Source organism: Myotis myotis, unplaced genomic scaffold (assembly GCF_014108235.1).
Source record: "Myotis myotis isolate mMyoMyo1 unplaced genomic scaffold, mMyoMyo1.p scaffold_m19_p_16, whole genome shotgun sequence".
In the NCBI taxonomy this organism is placed as follows: domain Eukaryota; kingdom Metazoa; phylum Chordata; class Mammalia; order Chiroptera; family Vespertilionidae; genus Myotis; species Myotis myotis.
This window is the reverse complement of record NW_023416320.1, coordinates 37,869,277-37,887,442: the sequence shown is the minus strand read 5'-3', so window position 1 is coordinate 37,887,442 and position 18,166 is coordinate 37,869,277. Positions and strand designations below refer to the sequence as shown.

The 18,166-nt window shown below is 39.7% G+C and overlaps 1 protein-coding gene across 9 annotated transcripts in view; it reads left to right on the top strand.

The window, feature by feature from the left end:
• The window catches only part of EYA1 (EYA transcriptional coactivator and phosphatase 1), a 211,890-nt gene that overhangs the window by 113,447 nt on the left and 80,277 nt on the right, over positions 1–18,166 (top strand). The window lies entirely within an intron of this gene.

The following is an 18,166-nucleotide window of genomic DNA, read 5'->3' as shown; positions in this document are numbered from 1 at the left end:
TTATTCTGTAGATGTTAGCAGGCAACCCGCCCCCCCCCCCCAAAAAAAAAATAGCTTTACATTTTGTGTTCTACCTTTTCTCTTAAATGCATGCCAACGCGGTTTATTCCAGAGTAAGCAGTTAAATCATTCCTAAACTGTGTTCCAGCTCACTGCAAATATTCATTTCTGATGCACATCCCAACTCTAAACATTTTTATCTTTGATCACATTCCGTTTACCTTTATTTTTTTAAAAATCTAGTTGGATATTCTTCACCCACGTCACATGTGTAAATACAGTTTTCATAGAGCCTCGTATACATGTCTCTTCTGTCTTTTAATTAGATTCCACATCTATATAATCTCACTCAGGATAAACTTTGTTATAAAAGGTATTGAATTTAATGTAGCTATTATTGTAGAATTTTCTACCCTACTTTCATAAACTTCATGAGGGAAGATAAGGGCTTGTTCCAAATTTAGGGAACTCTTGTGTTTTCACATGTACCCCCTGGGTCATGTAAGAACTTGAGGACTAAAAGTTGTCTTGAAATCTTGTAATGCAGATAGCTGTGTGAATGAGTAGTAGAAAAAGTTTTTAGGATCTGTGAGATAACAGGATGAGAAAAGGAGAAGGCAGAAGAATTATACTCAATTCATGGCATTTTGGTTTGTGAAAAGTACAATATTCTAGTAAAACAATCTGGTGGAGACTTAATTATGCCTTTTAAATTAAGGTTGATTAGAGCTTTATAGGAAAAACAATTTAGTCATATCATGAGTTTGTCCCTGAAATTAGACACTGTTTTAAGTGAATCTTATTTATGAAAGGGATGCCATGAAAAGGGTGGGCATGACTCGGCACAAAACCATGCCGCTAGGGAAACAATGCAGAATTATCACTTTCTAAAGGTATAATATGATTTTTAAGGTTGAATGACCTATTTTAAGTTTTATGTTAATAAACAGTGTTTTAGGTACTTATTTCAATTTCAGTATCTTTATGGCTACAGAGTAGGAATTAATTGAACTGGGGAGAAAATAATATTTTTCAGAAATCTTGTATTTACCACTTCCCACTGAAATGAATGTGTATGGTTAAGCCTTTCTTTGTTGCATAGTTAGAAGTGGAAAGTTCATTGAGTTTCCACATTGAAAAAGAAATGTGGATTACTTTAAAAAATTCAAGGAATATTTAGTCTGGGTTTTTTTACATTGTGGTAAGCCTCAGTTTTTTGGCGCTAGCCTTCCTTTCTTACTAATCATATATAGAGTTGCAGACTTGTCCTTCTTGATTAAAAGGAAGTTTTGTTGTTAAAGTACAGTAATTTATTAAAGAATTAGAAGGAGATATTTATTACACATAACCTAATGTCTTTGTTTTAAGATAGAGATAAAAATAGTTGAAATGTTTCTTTTTGTTGAAATAATTTCAAGTGTTTTTTCTTTTATTTTTAACCCATCTAGTGACTTTAAAGTCACTATTTTCTAATGCTGGAAAGTTAGACTCTAGCCATTATCTGATTTTATATATGACCAGGATGCTATCTTTCAGTCTCGTGGAATTGTGCACTACAGATAAATACATGCTTATGGTATCTGTTATTGTATTGTTCACAGAATCATTATGTCAGAATGAACATATAAAGATAACCTTCAGGGCAAACATGTAAGGACTCATTTGTTTATTTTACTGTGCATTTTTAAAGCTATATGAAAAATAGGTATCTTTTAAGTACATGACATTATGCAGTGTTACTTATAAATGTGAACCTACTCATGAATCTTAAGCTCAAAAATTATTGTACTGTGTTTATAAATCTGAAAGCTATCTTCTCCCTTGGAAAGGCAAGTCTAAAACATTAAAATTACATAACACATATGAAAGTTTAATCTCAAATATTTAATTCATTTTAAAAACTAAAAACAATGCATTGCATTCATTTTTGTTTATTTCTTATTGATATGTAATTAACATATAACATTAGCTTTGGGTATACGGCATGATGATTTGATATTTGCATAGACTGTGAAATGATCACAATCTAGTTAACATCCAGGATTACACATAGTTAACAAGTATTTTTTTCTTGTAATGAGAACTTTTAAGACCTAGTTTCTTAGCAACTTTCAAATATTTTGCATTCACTTAAAAATGTGTTTGATAGTATGTTTGGACTATCTTAATGAAATAAAATTTACATCATCTGAAAATAGATAAGAACCTGTCTGCCTTGAGAAATACAGTGAGGTTTATCATTCAGCAACATTTTACTTTATTTATTTATTTTTTAAATATATATTTTATTGATATCAGAGAGGACAGGAAAGGGAAGAGATAGAAACATCAATGATGATAGAGAATCAGGAGAGAGAGAAGATAGAAATATCAATGATGAGAATTATTGATTGACTACCTCCTACAGGTTTGGGACTGGGCCTGCAACCCAGGCATGTGCCCTTGACTGGAATCGAACCCAAGATCCTTCAGTCTTCAGGCCGACACTCTAGCCACTGAGCCAAAACAGCCAGGGCTCATTCAGCAGCATTTTCATTTATTTATTAGGTTCAAGAAAGTCATGCTTACTTTCCAACTAGAAATGCCTGCCTCCACCTCCCAATTGAAGGATATTTTGGTTGTTTCCAATTTGGAAATCTATATATATAAAAAGGCAGTGTCCATGACGACCAGGATGACCAAACGACCGGTCACCATGAGGTAGCATTGACCACCTCTCGGTCCCTCCCTGCCCCTCCTCCCCCAGCCCATGAGCGGGGTGGGGTGGGACTGGGGACTGGTGAGTGGGCTGAATGGCTGACCTCTTGGTCCCTGCCCCTGGCCCGCAGGCTCCAATGGATCAGTGATGGTGAACGGGGGAATTGGGGTGGGTGGCGGGAGGACCGGGCGGCTGTCAGGCTGTGGGATTACCAGCTCATCCCCAGCTGCTCAGGGGCTCAGGCCTGCGGGAAAGCAGGCGCCAGTGACTTCACCTCCATGCATGTGCACCGGGCTGGCTGCTGATGGAACACGTTGTCTGCTCGGGGCCGCTCACACCAGGGCGGGTAGGTCACGGGCGAGCCCCACAGCTTCCGTCAGCACCTCAAGCCCCAGCGGCAGCGGTGGTGGCAGCGAGCGACCTAAGCGGGCAGTGCGTTCCATCAGCGGCCAGCCCAGCGCACACGCATGGAGGTGAAGTCGCCAACGCCCGCTTTCTCACAAGCCTGCGCCCCCAAGCAGCCGGGGATGAGCTGGTGATCCCAACAGCCTGACAGCCTGGTGGCATAGGCAGAGGCGGCGTTCAGCCTGGGGTCTGGCGTACGGGCAGAAGATGGAGGCTAGGCCTAGGGACCCGACCCACATGATTTTGTGCGCTGGGCCTCTAGTTATATATAAAGCTACTAAAAATATTGGTGTGCAGGTTTTTGTATGGACATAAGTTTTAGTTCATTTGGGTAAATACCTAGGAGTGTGATTGGTGGATTGTATGGTAATAGTGTGTTTTGTTTTATAAGAAACTGCCAAATTGTCTTCCAAAGCAGCTGCACCATTTTGCGTTCCCACCTGCGAAAGAAGGAGAGTTCCTCTTGTTCCACATCCTTGCCAGCATTTGATGGTGTCACTATGTCACATTTTGGCCATGCTGATGGGTGTGGAATAGCATCTAGTTGTTTGAATTTGCATTTCCCTAATGAAATATGATGATGAGTATCTTTTCATATGCTTATTTGCCATCTATCTTCTTTGGTGAGGTGTCTTTTCAGACCTTTTGCCCACTTTTTAATCAGGTTATTTGTTTTCTTATTGTTGAGTTTTAAGAGTTCTTAGTATATTTTGGATACAGGTCCTTTATCAGATATGCATTTTGCAAGTACTTTCTCCCACTCTGTGGCTTATCTTACCATTCTCTTAACAGTATCTTTTGTGGAGCAGAAGGCTTTAATTTGAAGTGTAACATGAATTTTTTCTTTCATGAAACATGCTTTTGGTTTGTATCTAAAAAACGTATTGCCGTGCCATAGGTTTTCTCCTACATTATGATCTAGAAATGTCATGGTTTTTGCATTTTACATGTAGGTCTCTGATCCATTTTGAGTTAATTTTTGTGAAAAGTGTAAGGTCAGTGTCCAGATTCACTTTTGGCATGTAGATACCCAGTTGTCATAGCCTCACTTGTTGAAACGCCTATTTTTGCTCCATTAAAGTGCCTTCACTCCTTTGTCAAAGATCAGTGGACGATACTTGTGTGGGTCTATTTCTCAGCTCTCTGTTCTGTTGCCTTGATCTATATCTATTCTTTCGCCAGTACTACACTGTCTTGATTACTGCATCTTCACAGTAAGTCTTTAAGTTGAGTAGTGCCAGTCCTTCTTCAATATTGTGTTGGCTACTGTGGGTCTTTTGCATCAGCTTATCAATATCCACCAAGAAACTGGGATTTTTATTGAAATTGCATTGAATCTGTACAGCAAGTTGGGAAGAACTGACAATATTGAATATTGACAATACTGAATCTTCCTACCCATGTAGATTAAATATTTCTCCATTAACTTAGATTTTTATTTTTCTCATCAGTGTCATAGTTTTCCTTATATGGATTTTGTATTTATTTTTTGGATATATATTTCTCTTATATACTAATGTAAATGTGTTTTCAATTTCAAATTCCAACTGATTCATTGCAGGTATATGGGAAAGTAATTGACTTTTGTGTATTATCCTTATACTCTGCAACCTTTCTATGATAACTTATTGGTTCCAGGAGGTTTGCTGTTGTTGTTGTTGATTCTTTGGTATTTTTTACATAGACAATCTGCCCTCTGTGAACAAAGACAGTTTTATGCCTTTTTTCCAAGTCCGAATACCTTTCCTTTCCTTTCTTATCTAATTGCATTAGCTAGGACTTTCTGTACAATGTCGAATGGAAGTGGCATCCTTACCTTATTCCTGATCTTAGGGAGGAAATGTCGAATTTTTCACCATTAGGTATGATGTTAGCTGTAGGTTCTTTGTAGATTTTTTTTTTAATATAATTTATTTATTTATTTTAAACATATTTTATTGATTTTTTTTTTTTACAGAGAGGAAGGGAGAGGGATAGAGAGTTAGAAACATTGATGACAGAGAAACATTGATCAGCTGCCTCCTGTACACTCCCCACTGGGGATGTGCCCGCAACAAAAGTACATGCCCTTGACCAGAATCGAACCTGGGACCCTTCAGTCTGCAGGCCGACGCTCTATCTACTGAGCCAAACTGGTTAGGGTTGGGTTTTTTTGTGTGTGTGTTTTTTGTTTTTTAATCAACTTAAGGAAGTTCCCTCTAGTCCTAGTTTGCTGAGAGTTCATATCAAGAATGCCTTTTCTACATCAGGTGATATGATCATATGATTTTTCTTCTTTAGCCTATTGATGTAATGAATTACATTAACTGATGTTCAAATTTTGAGCCAGCTTTTCATATTTGGAATAAATCCCACCTGATCATGGTGTATAATTCTTCTTATACATTGTTGGGTTTCATTCTGCTAATACTGTATTAAGGATATTTGCATCTGTGTTCATGAGAGATATTGGTCTGTAATTTTCATTTCTTGTAATGTATTTTTCTGGTTTTGCTATTGGGGTAATGCTGACCACATAAACTAAATTAAGAAATGTTTCCTCTGCTTCCGTTTTTTGGAACAGATGGTAGAAAATTTGTATTATTTGTTCGCTAAATATTTAGTAGAAATCCCAATGAACCCCGTTAGGCCTAGACCTTTATGTTTTGGAAAGTTAAGTATTGATTTAATAGATTAGGCCTACTGGTATTCAGATTATAAGTTTCTCCTTGTGTGAGTCCTAGTAGATTGTCTTTCCAGGAATGGTCCTTATCATCTATGTTATAAAATGAGAATTGCTCCATAATATTTCTTTATTAGCCTTTTAGTGTCTATGGGATTGCTACTGATTGATGGCCCTTTCCATTTCAATATTAATATTCATGTCTTCCTTTTGTATTGGTTAGCCTAGCTACAGGTTTATAAATTTTATTGATCTTGTAAAAGAGCCAACTTTTTGTTTCATTGATTTTTCTCTATTGTTTTTCTTATCTCAATTTTATTGAATTTTCTGCTTTTTATTATTTCTTCTGGTTACTTTTTTTTTTTAATTTGCTTTTATTTTTCTAGTTTTCTAAGGCTTGAAACTTAGTGTATTAATTTTATTTTTTTTCTAATATGTGCATTTAATGCTTTAAAATTCTCTCTAAGCACTGGATTTGTTGCATCCCACAGAATTTGATAGGTAATTTTTTTTCATTTTCATTTATTTTGAAATATTTTCATTATCATTGAAACATTCCCTTTTAAAGAGGTATAAATTTATAAACATTTATTGGAAAAATCTTAGAAATTTGATGATGTACAGTATATATAATTTATGACAATAGCCCAGTTATTAATATTTTCCCAATTAAATGACTTTGTATTGTTAGAGAATGTGATTAGTTCCTGAGAATTTCATGTTACATTCAAATCCCACTATCTAAAATAGAAAATTTTGGTCAGAATCAACTCTTTTTTCTTTTCTTATTTAAATCTAAGACTGTAAAGCAATATCCAAATTAAATGCATAATTATTTTAATTTTTAAATGATGGCCTTCATTTTAAACTTTTTTTAAATTTTCAAAACAAACATTTATTTTAAATTTCTTTTTTAAAAGTAATTAAATTTATTGGGATGATATTGGTTAATAAAATTATATAGGTTTTATGTGTACAATTCTATATCATCTGTATATTGCATTGTGTGTGTTTATAATTCTTCTTTACAAAATCAATGATTGTTTTCTATGTTTAAAGACATATAAACATTTAAAAAAGGAAAAAACCATTATAAGATATTTTACTTTTGTGCTAATATCTAAACATAACTTATCATCTCTTAGCCACTGATGTTTAGAGTATGTTATTTCCTGTACTCAACCCTAAAATCTTAAGGCAGGTTATTACAAACATAACTAAATAAACCTCTTTTCAAAAGAGTGATAAAAAATAATTTTACCACTTGAAAGTAATTGTCATGAAAGAATTTTTTTCTAAAAAGAGTGCCTAAGCCATTTAAAAATATATATTGTATCCTATGACTCATATATGTATGATCAAAATATGAACACTCGTAATTCAGTTACTGTACTACATTTAAATAATTTGGCTTGAGAACATATTTCTTAACAAATCTCTTGGAGCATTGCATAATAATTAGGACAGTATCATCATCATCATCATCATCCTTAGAAAAAATACAATGATTGTGTTTAGAGGCTGTTACATTCCGTGCAATCTTATTACATACCCATGAGGTAGGTACTATCTGTTCCCATTTTACAGATGAGGGAAACTTGACACATAGCTATTAAATGCTCAGTAAATGTTAGGCAGCATTAAGTTAATGAAGAATTTTGCCGAAACGGGTTTGGCTCAGTGGATAGAGCGTCAGCCTGTGGACTGAAGGGTCCCAGGTTCGATTCCGGTCAAGGGCATGTACCTGGGTTGCGGGCATAGTGGGAGATGTGCAGGAGGCAGCTGATCGATGTTTCTCTCTCATCGATGTTTCTAACTCTGTATCTCTCTCCCTTTCTCTCTGTAAAAAAAATCAATAAAATATATTTTTTTAAAAAAAGAATTTTGAGGCCAAATTCTTACAAAATATAAAATTGAATTTTTAAATAATACAAAGCATGGGGAGGGAAAGGAGGGAGGGAGGGAGGGAGGGAGGGAGGGAGGGAGGGAGAGAGAGAGAGAGAGAGAGAGAGAGGAGAGAGGAGAGAGGAGAGAGGAGAGAGAAAGAAAGAGTAAATGATAAAACATTTCAGGTTACGGTGAAATAAAAAGCAGTTTTATTTATTAGTAATGAGTTTTAGTGGAGATACCACAGAAAGGTTAATTTTTCACCCAATTAGTTCATTTGAATTCCTTACAAAAACTTGCTGTTGAAATGTACCTTTTCATGCTCTGACTGCATGCAGACGATTTACTGGTTAAGGTGATGTACGGGAATCTTGCCAATATTGAATTTCAATGACAGAGGAAAAGTCAGTATAAGAGGGAATTCAATATGCATGGGAAACCATTTGTTCCCTCTGCTTCTTTGATCCTTGCCAAGGCCCCCGAAAGTAGAGCAGAGCGCCTGAAAACAGGGGGACATTCTTGTGCAAAGTTGGAGAATGCTGAGCTCTCACAGGAATTCAGTGTGACAGGCTGAAAAACTAAACAGCCCGCGACTTCCCTATAAATGCAAGGAATTTGGGCCACATCTACACTACCTAGCACGCCTGTGTCTTCCCTGTAGAAACGATCCTGAGGTTTGCAATAGCAGGCACCTGGAGGCCTGCGCTGTGCAGCGTGAGCTGTTTTGACCATCTCTAGGCCCTACTTGCTCATTTTCACAGATGCCTCTTGGACTTGGGAGAAGTTTGCGATTTGTCCAGCTCAAAAATAAACTATTTCAGTGAAACCATTTGCACTCACATGTTGGAAACATTTGTCAGCAAAACAAAGATTTGTATCTAAAATAGCCGGGCTATTAAGACGTGAGAAAACAAAACAGATGCTTGTTTGGGGTTGTTGAGTTGGTTTGTCTTGGTGGCGTTTGTTTTCTTTCTTTTCTTCTCTCCCCAGAGGATTAATGAGATTATAAAGTTCTTGGAAATAAAGTTCACTCTTTGTTTTATATTGTCAGAAAGCAATAAAAACGAGTTTCCTTACCTTTGAAATCTGGACTGTATTTCCAAGAAGTAAAACAATCAGTGTTTTAGCATTTACCCATTTTGTGCCTCATGACAGGGTTGAGTAATTTTTTTTTTCAGTTCGTTAGCCAGAAGTCAGGATGCCTTATAGCATCAAATTAATATACTTGGATTCTAGTATGTAATTCTTTCTTATATATAACATATGACTTGTACACATCATAAATGATCAAAATAAAAAGGCGTATGTTTTTGAGCTAAAGAAATCAGTTTACTAACTCTCCTAAACATTTATTATTTTGATTTTTTTTTAAAATAGCTAATTGATGTATTGTTTCTGCAAAGTATTAAGTGTCTTATGCAGCCAACACAACCAGTGTAATATGTTCCCGTGTTTAATTTGGAGGACCTCAGCATTGACTGATTTGGTTTTTTAATTCAAGATGGTTGGGAAGAGAACCTAATTATCTGTGTTTGGCTTCCCTCCATCTAATTGGGATTGGATGGTTTAGTGGATGAGTTTTGGATTAACTTTTAAATCAAGGTAGGATTGATGAACTAACGTCTACCAATTTTATCCCCTGCTTGAGAGCCACAAAAAATTTAAGTTTCCTGAATATTTTTTTAAATTTACTGGATGATAACACATGAGTCTGGGACAAAAGTACATGAGTGTTTACAGAGAAGAATGAAATTCTCTTCCTCTTTGGTACCTCGTTTCTTTCAGCAGAGTTTCTTGTGAATTCTTCCAAGGATGTACTTTGCTTACATAAACATATGCATAGCACCTTCCCTGGCCATTTTTTTTTCACATTTAAGTATATAAACTTTTTATTACTTGTTTCCTTAAAGTAGAATACTATATGTACTATTCTATACCCTAGTTTTTTGACTTAACGATATATAGAGAAAAATTCAAAAAGTATTTTTGTTTGGATATAATATACAAGTATAATAGTAGCTAATTTTTTTGAGTACTTCCTACGCTCCAGACATTATCCTAAGCATCACTCATTGATGAACTTAGCTCAGTCCCACACAGGTCCACAAGATAGGCAGTGTCGTCATTGTCCCCATTTTACAGATGGGGAAGCTGAGGAGAGGTCCATGACAGCCCTGGGACTTAACCTCCAGAGGCTTGGCTGCAAACCTGAGCTCTCGGTCAGGAAAGCACGCCACTTCTTGAAACCACTGTGTCTGAAGTTTCAAACAGCAGACATATGAAAGTGTAAATAAATGAGCTGTGAAATGTAGTAGCTACCTGGTATTCATTCTCTTTAGTCATTCATAGCAGCCAGAAAAGGCATATATTAGGAGGGATTCAGTTAAATATGTGTTAAGTGAATGATCTCTATTTGCTGCTGAAATACGTAGGTCCGAAATTCTAGAGAAGCGGTGTGTAGGATAATGAAGGTTATCTTGTACTGTAAATATTCCCTGAATTGTATCTTCCATTTTCTTGAATCTGCTCTACTCTCACTCCCTCATCATCCTATTTAATAATTACCTGTCATGGACCTGCTTTGGATGCAGTTTTCCCCAGCATTTCTTTAGCATTTCCCTCCTCTTCCCCACCAAGGAATTCATTCTCTACTTTGCTAACATTTCTTCTTTATTTCTCCACTCCCAGCTCATGTGGATGCGTCGATACTTGATGACTCAGTGTAGGGATAATGGTGTTCTTGTCTCAAGGAAAAGGGCAGCCATCCACATGAGAGTGAAAGTTGGCCTCTTAACCCAGTACGATCACCTTCTAATGCTTTTGGAAATATTTATATGACCCCTTCAGAAACTTCACCAATTTTATAAGATTCAAGTAGTATTTTTTTCAGTAGTACTATTTAAGACAAAGTTCACTGTTTTTCACTTTCAGGTAACTGCTAATGTTTGAGTGCAATGCTCTAAAACTTTACATTGTATACAGGGTGGGGCAAAAGTATGTTTACAGTTGCTCTTATGGAAAAAGAAAACAATTAATACAAAATACAAGAATAAACTCTGTTTCATATCTTCACAACTGTAAACCTACTTTTGTCCCACCTCCTATGGGCAATATTTGCTGGATTATCCACTAACTTAATAATCATGAATTGGTTTGGAAACCATGTCTACCATTATTTCTGTGAGAACATAGTTTCTGACTTTCAAACAACTGGTTTTAAAAGATTTGGCACATAGCTGATTTTAAATTGACAGCTCTCATGTCCACTTGAGTAACTTTAGTCTGAGCACCTGGGCAATGGGGAAACTTTGAAGTTTAAGGTAGAAGTGACCATTGAATTCTTCTGCCCTTGAGCGATTATGAGTAAGGAATCCAGAAGGACTACATTTTCCCAAAGCAGCACAGCCTATAAGTGTCATCAGGGGCATCTCTGGATGGCACTCTGGAGTGGCAGCCTTGGGAGACAGCATGACCTGCTATGCCCTGGGCAGCACCACTGTCTCCTGAAGATGGATGTCCCCTGATGAGTTGCAAAGAAGGATCCATTAGGGACACAAGTTGTTGGGTTTAGGTTATCAGGGCTCCTTTTCCTTATGTCTTTTCTGATGCTTTGATACAGTAGGATTCACTGGGAATTCACCCACCCCTGCAGGGGATGTCTATGAATGTCACTTGGGCACCATGCTTCCTTGGAGTCATGCTTCCTCAGAGTACCCGTGAGAGAAACTGGAGTAGTGGCAGGGGACTTGGAGCTGGGCCAACCTGCGTCCTGTGATTTACTCTGGGCAAGTCACTTAGCACGTTGGTATATCTGTTTTCTGTAAACTGTGGACAACACCGTTCTTACACATAGAATGAATGTGAGAAGTTATGTGGCTAGTTGACACGTACCAGGCCTTCACATATTCATCTTTTTCATTTATGCATTCAATACATATCTATCTATATAAAACCCTAATATGCAAATTGAGTGAACGGCAGAACAACCGGTCGCTGTAATGCGCACTGACTACCAGGGGGCATACACTCAACGCAGGAGCTGCCCCCAGCCTGCAGGCCCCGACCAGAGGTGGCGGTGGGGGCCGGACCCCGTCAGCGGGTGATACCAGGCCAGCCAAGGTGTGTGCCAGCAGCGCCCCCCGGCCCCGCCGCTCCAATCGCCCTGCCAGTCGCCCTGCAGAGGAAGGCAACTGGTGGAAGTGGAAGTGGGCAGGGCTGGCGAACAGGCAGCGCCAGGCCAAGGTGGGTGGGTGTGAGCGGGAGCCCCAGTCACCCCACCAGTCACCCCACAGACGGGCCCTGATCTCTGGCCAGGCCTAGGGACCCTACCCGTTCATGGATTTTGTGCACCAGGCCTCTAGTTTATAAATAATTGCTATATGCCAGGCACTGTGCTTGGTGCTAGGGACATAGCGGTGACAGGAAAGACAGATCCCTGGCCTCAGGAAGCCAATGTGTTCTCCTTCTTGACTTATATAGTACATTGTGCATCGTGGTTGTTTCAGAGACTACAGCCCCCAAAGTGAGGTCGCTAAAATGGATTCACATAGAATGACCGTGGGGTATTTACACGAAAGGTCAAAATGTGTAAGAAGGATGATAGAGGTTCCTATGAGGTTGCCCATGGAGTACTGGAGAGTGGATAATGGCTGTACTCCAGGGATGAAAAAGCTCTATTAATTTAGTTACTAGACCTTGACTGAGGAATGAATTTACCTAGGCAACCTCTATTAGTGATTGTGTGGCAGGGAAGTAATGGATACGGAATACAGATAGGAAAGTCAAAGCAGTTCTCTAAAATTAATTCAATTAATATTTATTAATCTCTGACTTCTTGTTAACTCTGTAAGACTAGTCACACGTTTTCTTGCCTTTGGTTTATTATGGCTGATGATTTAGAGCTAACAAGCCTCCCTTATGTTAAGTCTTTTATCCTTTGATAAGGTAATACTCACTGAATCTAATATAATTTAATTAAATAATTTATTCAAGGGCTTGCAAAGCCCCCTCTCCCCCTCTTTTAAACAATACAGATAGCTTCCACTTAAAAAAACTGGTGTAAAACTATCGTAGTCACATCTGTGGCATGCAATGTTGAGGGCTTGATGGTCCCTCCCTTTGTAAAGTCTACATGAATCCCAAGTAGCTTTTCGAGGCATATGTCAGACCCTCTCTGAGAACTAAGGCTTTCCGCCTGGGACGCTTTCTCGATTCGAACTCTTGTTATAAGACAGAGTCATTTCTGTTTCCAGCATAGCTAGCCTCCTAAAGCTAGGGGCCTCCACTCCGCCCAGCAACCAAGTATAGCTCCTCTCCAGGTGATTCCTTAGTAGAACCACTTCTTACCGCACTGCTGCTTAAACCTCAAGGAGAAACAAGCATCTGTCAGCTGCCGGAAAGATAAGTAATGGCCCCTTTAGTTTCAGTTTAACCTAAAATGAGCTCGGTGCCTGACCCCAGTGCTCTGTGCTCTGAGGCACTGAGTATGGAGTCAGCCTTAAAAGTAAACATCTTGTGAAACTCACTGTGTTCTCTGCCATCAGGCTGCGTTCCTGGCCCCACACAGCACCCTCTCCATCCGCAGTCCTCTGAGGCGTGGCTGCCTCCTCTCTCCTAGGAGCACCTACGTTTCCGGGGAGATCTTGCTTTGTCTCAATTTATGCACCATGAGAACTGCTGGTGCCTTTGCCCGGGTGAGCTAGACCTCTGGGCAAGCAGACCCTTTGCCGGCCATGCTTTCCCCTGGCTTTATCTTCCCTGATCCAGCCAATTTGTCTTCGGCGCTCATTCATTGTTTAGAAGATTGCTATGTAGTCATCTCATATATCTGTGGCAGATTATCTATCCTAAGCCCTTTTTGGAGAAAGGAAGGATATAAATTGCTCAGAAAATAAAATAAGAATTCAAACATTTTATTCCACAAGAATAAGGGCCAGAGAGAAGATTCCACAGGCACACCATGCCCAGGAAGCACCTACTTTGCAAATTGCATTATAATTCATTATAACCATCATTTTGTAAACACCGCCATTTTGCTTAATATGTGTACAAAAACCGTAACCATTTTGGCTAATATGTGCACAGAACCTCTTCTCATAATTACAGCGTCCCAAGAGCACACACCTCTCTATCTTCTCTCTGCTCAAAGCCCCAGATCTGCCCTAAGTAATAGGCTTGTTAGTATTTTCAATTCAGCTAATTTGTATAAAAATCATCTTGCCAATTATGAAATGTCTCCCAAATATAAGAATTCATTTTCTCTACCATTGACATTGTTTTCAACTTCTGCAGTTTATTTTCCATCCCTGACAACATTCCTCTCTCTCTCTCTCTCTCTCTCTCTCTCTCTCTCTCTCTCTCTCTCTCTCTCTCTCCTCCTTCCTTCCTTCCTTCCTTCCTTCCTTCCTTCCTTCCTTTCTTCCTTTCTTTCTCCTTCCTTTCTTTCTCTCCCCTCCCTCCCTCCCTCCCTCCCTCCCTCCCTCCCTCCCTCCCTCTTTCTTTCTTTCTCTTTCTTTCTTTCTTTCTTTCTTTCTTTCTTTCTTTCTTTCTTTCTTTCTTTCTTTCTTTCTTTCTTTCTTTCTTTCTTTCTTAATATACTTTTATTGATTTCAGAGAACCGTGACTTTCTGGTTCATAGGCCGAAGCTCAACCACTGAGCCATGCCAGCCGGGAGAGTCTCTTTCTTTTCCAGTTTCCCATTTAGTATTTTTCCCTAAAGCGTCTGTTTCAGTACATTTGTTCAGCTAATTACCTCCCTCGGCTCGGCTTTGATATCCTTAGAGGTTGCTGAGGAAGCACATCTCTCACGAGACTTTTTCCTTATTTGTGCTATTAAGTGGCGTTACACTATTTGCTGGTTGTAGGAACGGCAGAAAACGCAGTTTCTTCTATTGCCACATGTCAGTGGGTTTGATGGTGCTCTCCCCCATTTTGTTAGCTGTTCATGGAGCATCTCTTACTTAGGAAGTATTGTTGGGGTCTGTGGGGATTCAGAGAGCAGGAGGGTTACTCCCTGTTTTCAAGGATCATTGTACTATATGAACAGCCAAAGTTACTGAGGCTCAGATTTGAAAAATGTTATGCTAGAAGTAGCAGAGTGCCCAGGAAGGATGCAGGAATAGAAATTTCTTATGTAAAGTGTTTGGAGAAAAAACTAACAAAGGAGGTGAAATTTATCCTTAGCATTGAAAGATGTGAATGAGTGGTGGACAGAGGATAAGGAAGGGATATTCATTCAAGGCTAGAGAAACGGACCCTTTTAAATGGGCTTAATGACAGGGTATTTTTTCATCAGAATAAGCTTAAACTACATATCAATTTCACAGATGAAAGCAGTTTTTGAACTGGATGATCGCTTTATGATCATCTTTATGAATAAGGTAACTGCGTCTAGAGAGGTGACTTTGAACATGACAACACTATCGTGTTTATACAAAATACTTTATCATGCATTGTCTTATGTAATCTTCACAATGGTGCTGTCCCCATTTTACTGTTGAAAAAAACTAAGATTCAGATAATAATATAAATTACAAGTTACCAGGCCCATTTTGAAATATATGCAGATCCTTCTGTCTGACTTTGTAGATTATGCTCTCCACCACAAGGAACTTTGAACTGCTCAACTTTCCATGTTCTGTCCTGTAAGTTGGGGAGGATGTGGAGATGGACCAGAATTGGCAAGATCCACCCCCTCCGCAGGTGGGTTAGGTCACATTCTGGAGTCAGTGCAGGTTCCGTAATCCAGGGGCTAAGCTTGGTCCTGGGATGTTCTTTCCTCTGGCCCCAAGCCTCCAGGAGAAGGTGGCAGCCAGCCTGTCCAGGCAGGTGCCCCCCAGAGGCTGCCCACCTGTCTGTGTCCTTTTCACGGCCAGAAGAGTGGTCTGCCAGGTGGCACTGTAGCAGAGACCCACCATGGTATCTGGGGAAGAGTATCCGGAGAGGAAACAGCAGTCACCAAGGCCTGGAGGTGGGACTGTGCTTGGTGGATTCAGCCAGTGACAAGAAGGGGAGAGGTGGGAGCTCAGTGGGAGAGGAGAGGAGTAGGGGTGAGGAGAAGGGTTGTGGAGGCCAGATCACTGCAGAGGTGGGTGAGGGAGGCGAGGGGCTTGGGATGTGATTTTGAAAGGGGTGGAGAAATATTTAAGCAGAAAAGTGACAAAGTGTCACACATTGGAAAATAATCTGTCTGGTTGTTGGCAGAGAGTAAGCTGTATCAGGACAAGAAGGGAAGCATGGCCATCACATAGGACATGATTCCAGGGGTCCAGGTGATGGGTAACGAGGTCAGTGCTAGGCGTGGAGGTGGTGAGAGTGGTAGGAATTGAGAGAGTTAGAAAGGAGAGTGACCGGGATTTGTCATTAGATTGAACGTGAGGAGTGAGAAGGCAGGAAGCATGGAGGACACCACAGATCTGGCCCAAAAAGCTGGAAAAGTGCATTTGCCATTTGTTAATGTGGGAAAGCAACAGGAAGACAAGGGGTAGTTGAGGAAAGCAGGATTCTGTTTAGCACATGTGAAGTTTGAGATCCCCGTTGGAAGCCCCAGGGCGAGATGGCGAGTTACTTGCTGGATGAGTTTGATGTCCATAGGATGGTGTAGGACCTCAATTTGTGAGGCATCACACATGGCATTTAAAGCTTCTGTGCCTGGATGAGATGACCAGGCCAGCATGTGTCACTGCAGGAGTGAGAGCCACCAAGCCCGGGACCTTGCATTGAGGAGGAGGCCTCCCGGAGGCCGGGGGAGCCAGTGTTGCAGAAGGAAGGGGTGATGGGCTGTGTGCAACGCTGGTGAAAGTTTGAGAAAAATGGAAATTGAGGCTGGACCATTGGATTTGACAGCAAATCACTGATGACCTTGACAAAGTGGAGCGTTGGTGTTTTGGGATCTAAAGAGAATGAGAGGAGGGGAAGTATAGGCAGCAAATATTCACAGTTCTTCTAGTTGTTTTTTCAACAAGGCAATTGAGAAGTGGAGCAGAAACAAGAGAGTTGGGGGTATATTTTAGGCAAGAACTAGATCTAGCCTGTAAGCATAGGGTGATCCAGAAGAAAGGAAATGCTGGCTGGTGTAGGGGACAGGGACCCGTGATTTTGTGCTCAGATGAGAGGTTGGCCTTAAGAGCACAGAAAATTCATCCATCATTAATATAAGGGAAAGAGGGCAGAGCAAATAAAGTCCTGGTAGGGGGGATCTGGCACTGAGAGTGTAGAGTAGGAGCTTCCATTTCCTCAGTGAATGGGAAGCCAGGGCTGGGGGTAGACTTGGTCTTACAGGGTGGCAGGCTGTCTCCTGTGATATTTGTGATGCCTGGTGGCCCTGAGCTGCTCTGTTAGAGATGAGCACAGAAAACTGTGCCCAGAACATATGGATCAGGTGCCTGTATCCACCCGAGGAGAATCTCTGTCTTGCATGGCAAGTTACTGTGTTCAGGAGAAAAGCAAAATCTTACCCTTCCTTTTCTTGCCTAGTTGGCATGTTCAAGGTAAATGCATTTTGATTTCATGATGGCTCAGCTCCCTGGCCAGCAGGACAGGGCCTTCTAAAAGGTACATGGTAAATTCCTTTTCTACTTATTAGCAACTCCAAAATAATAGTACTTTGTTTTGCACCTGTTCTCTACTTAGTTCAGCCCATGTTTCACTTACTATCTTTCCCACGCAGTTTTAACACTTAATGCTTACAACCGATTTTGAAGAAGTGGTGTCACCCAGAGAAGTCAGGTGACAGTCATGTACTTGAACCTCATAGCCACCACAGAGTTGCACAAAATACAGTTACTTTAATGAATACAATTATATGTTCTCATCAGACAGATCTGTTTTGTAAATAAAGTTATATTGAAACACAACCATGCTCCTTCAATAACATATTGTCTGTGTTTTTTTTTGGAGCTATAACAGCAGTTATCATATGGTCAACAAAGCCTAAGATACTTGCCATCTGATTCTTTGCATTAAAAAAAAATTGCTGAGAACTGCATTAGAGTGTACAGACCAAAAATAAAAAATTAAATTAAATAGTGTGGGCAAATTGGCCCCATGTGTCACCATGGCCTGTGACCCTGCTGTCCTACAGGTTGGTTTCACTGCCTTTGCCTCTCACAGTGCAGCTGACTGAAAGAATTTGGGGGTAATTGTGATTACATGTGGTTTTTACCATGTGCATTGATTATACAACCTATCCCTAGAGTAAGATGCAATCTCACTTATTTACCTTAAAGTAATTAACTTAGCTTTACAGATCAGTTTTTTCCCCTTAAAAACAAACAAACAAATTTCAAATATTATAAACAGTAATACACCCGAGGGGTGTATAGGGTTCTCTTGGCCAGTCGCATCAAGCTTGATGCATCTATTTCCTTGGGAATACTGAGGGATCCATGACATCCTTGTCATTGAATCAGAACTAGGCTCTCCGCTTGCTTTCTCTTGGTCTTCCTGATTTAGACGTGATAGGCCACCTTTTGATGACTGTTGCATATACTTTTGTTAATTTTAAGAGTCTCAAA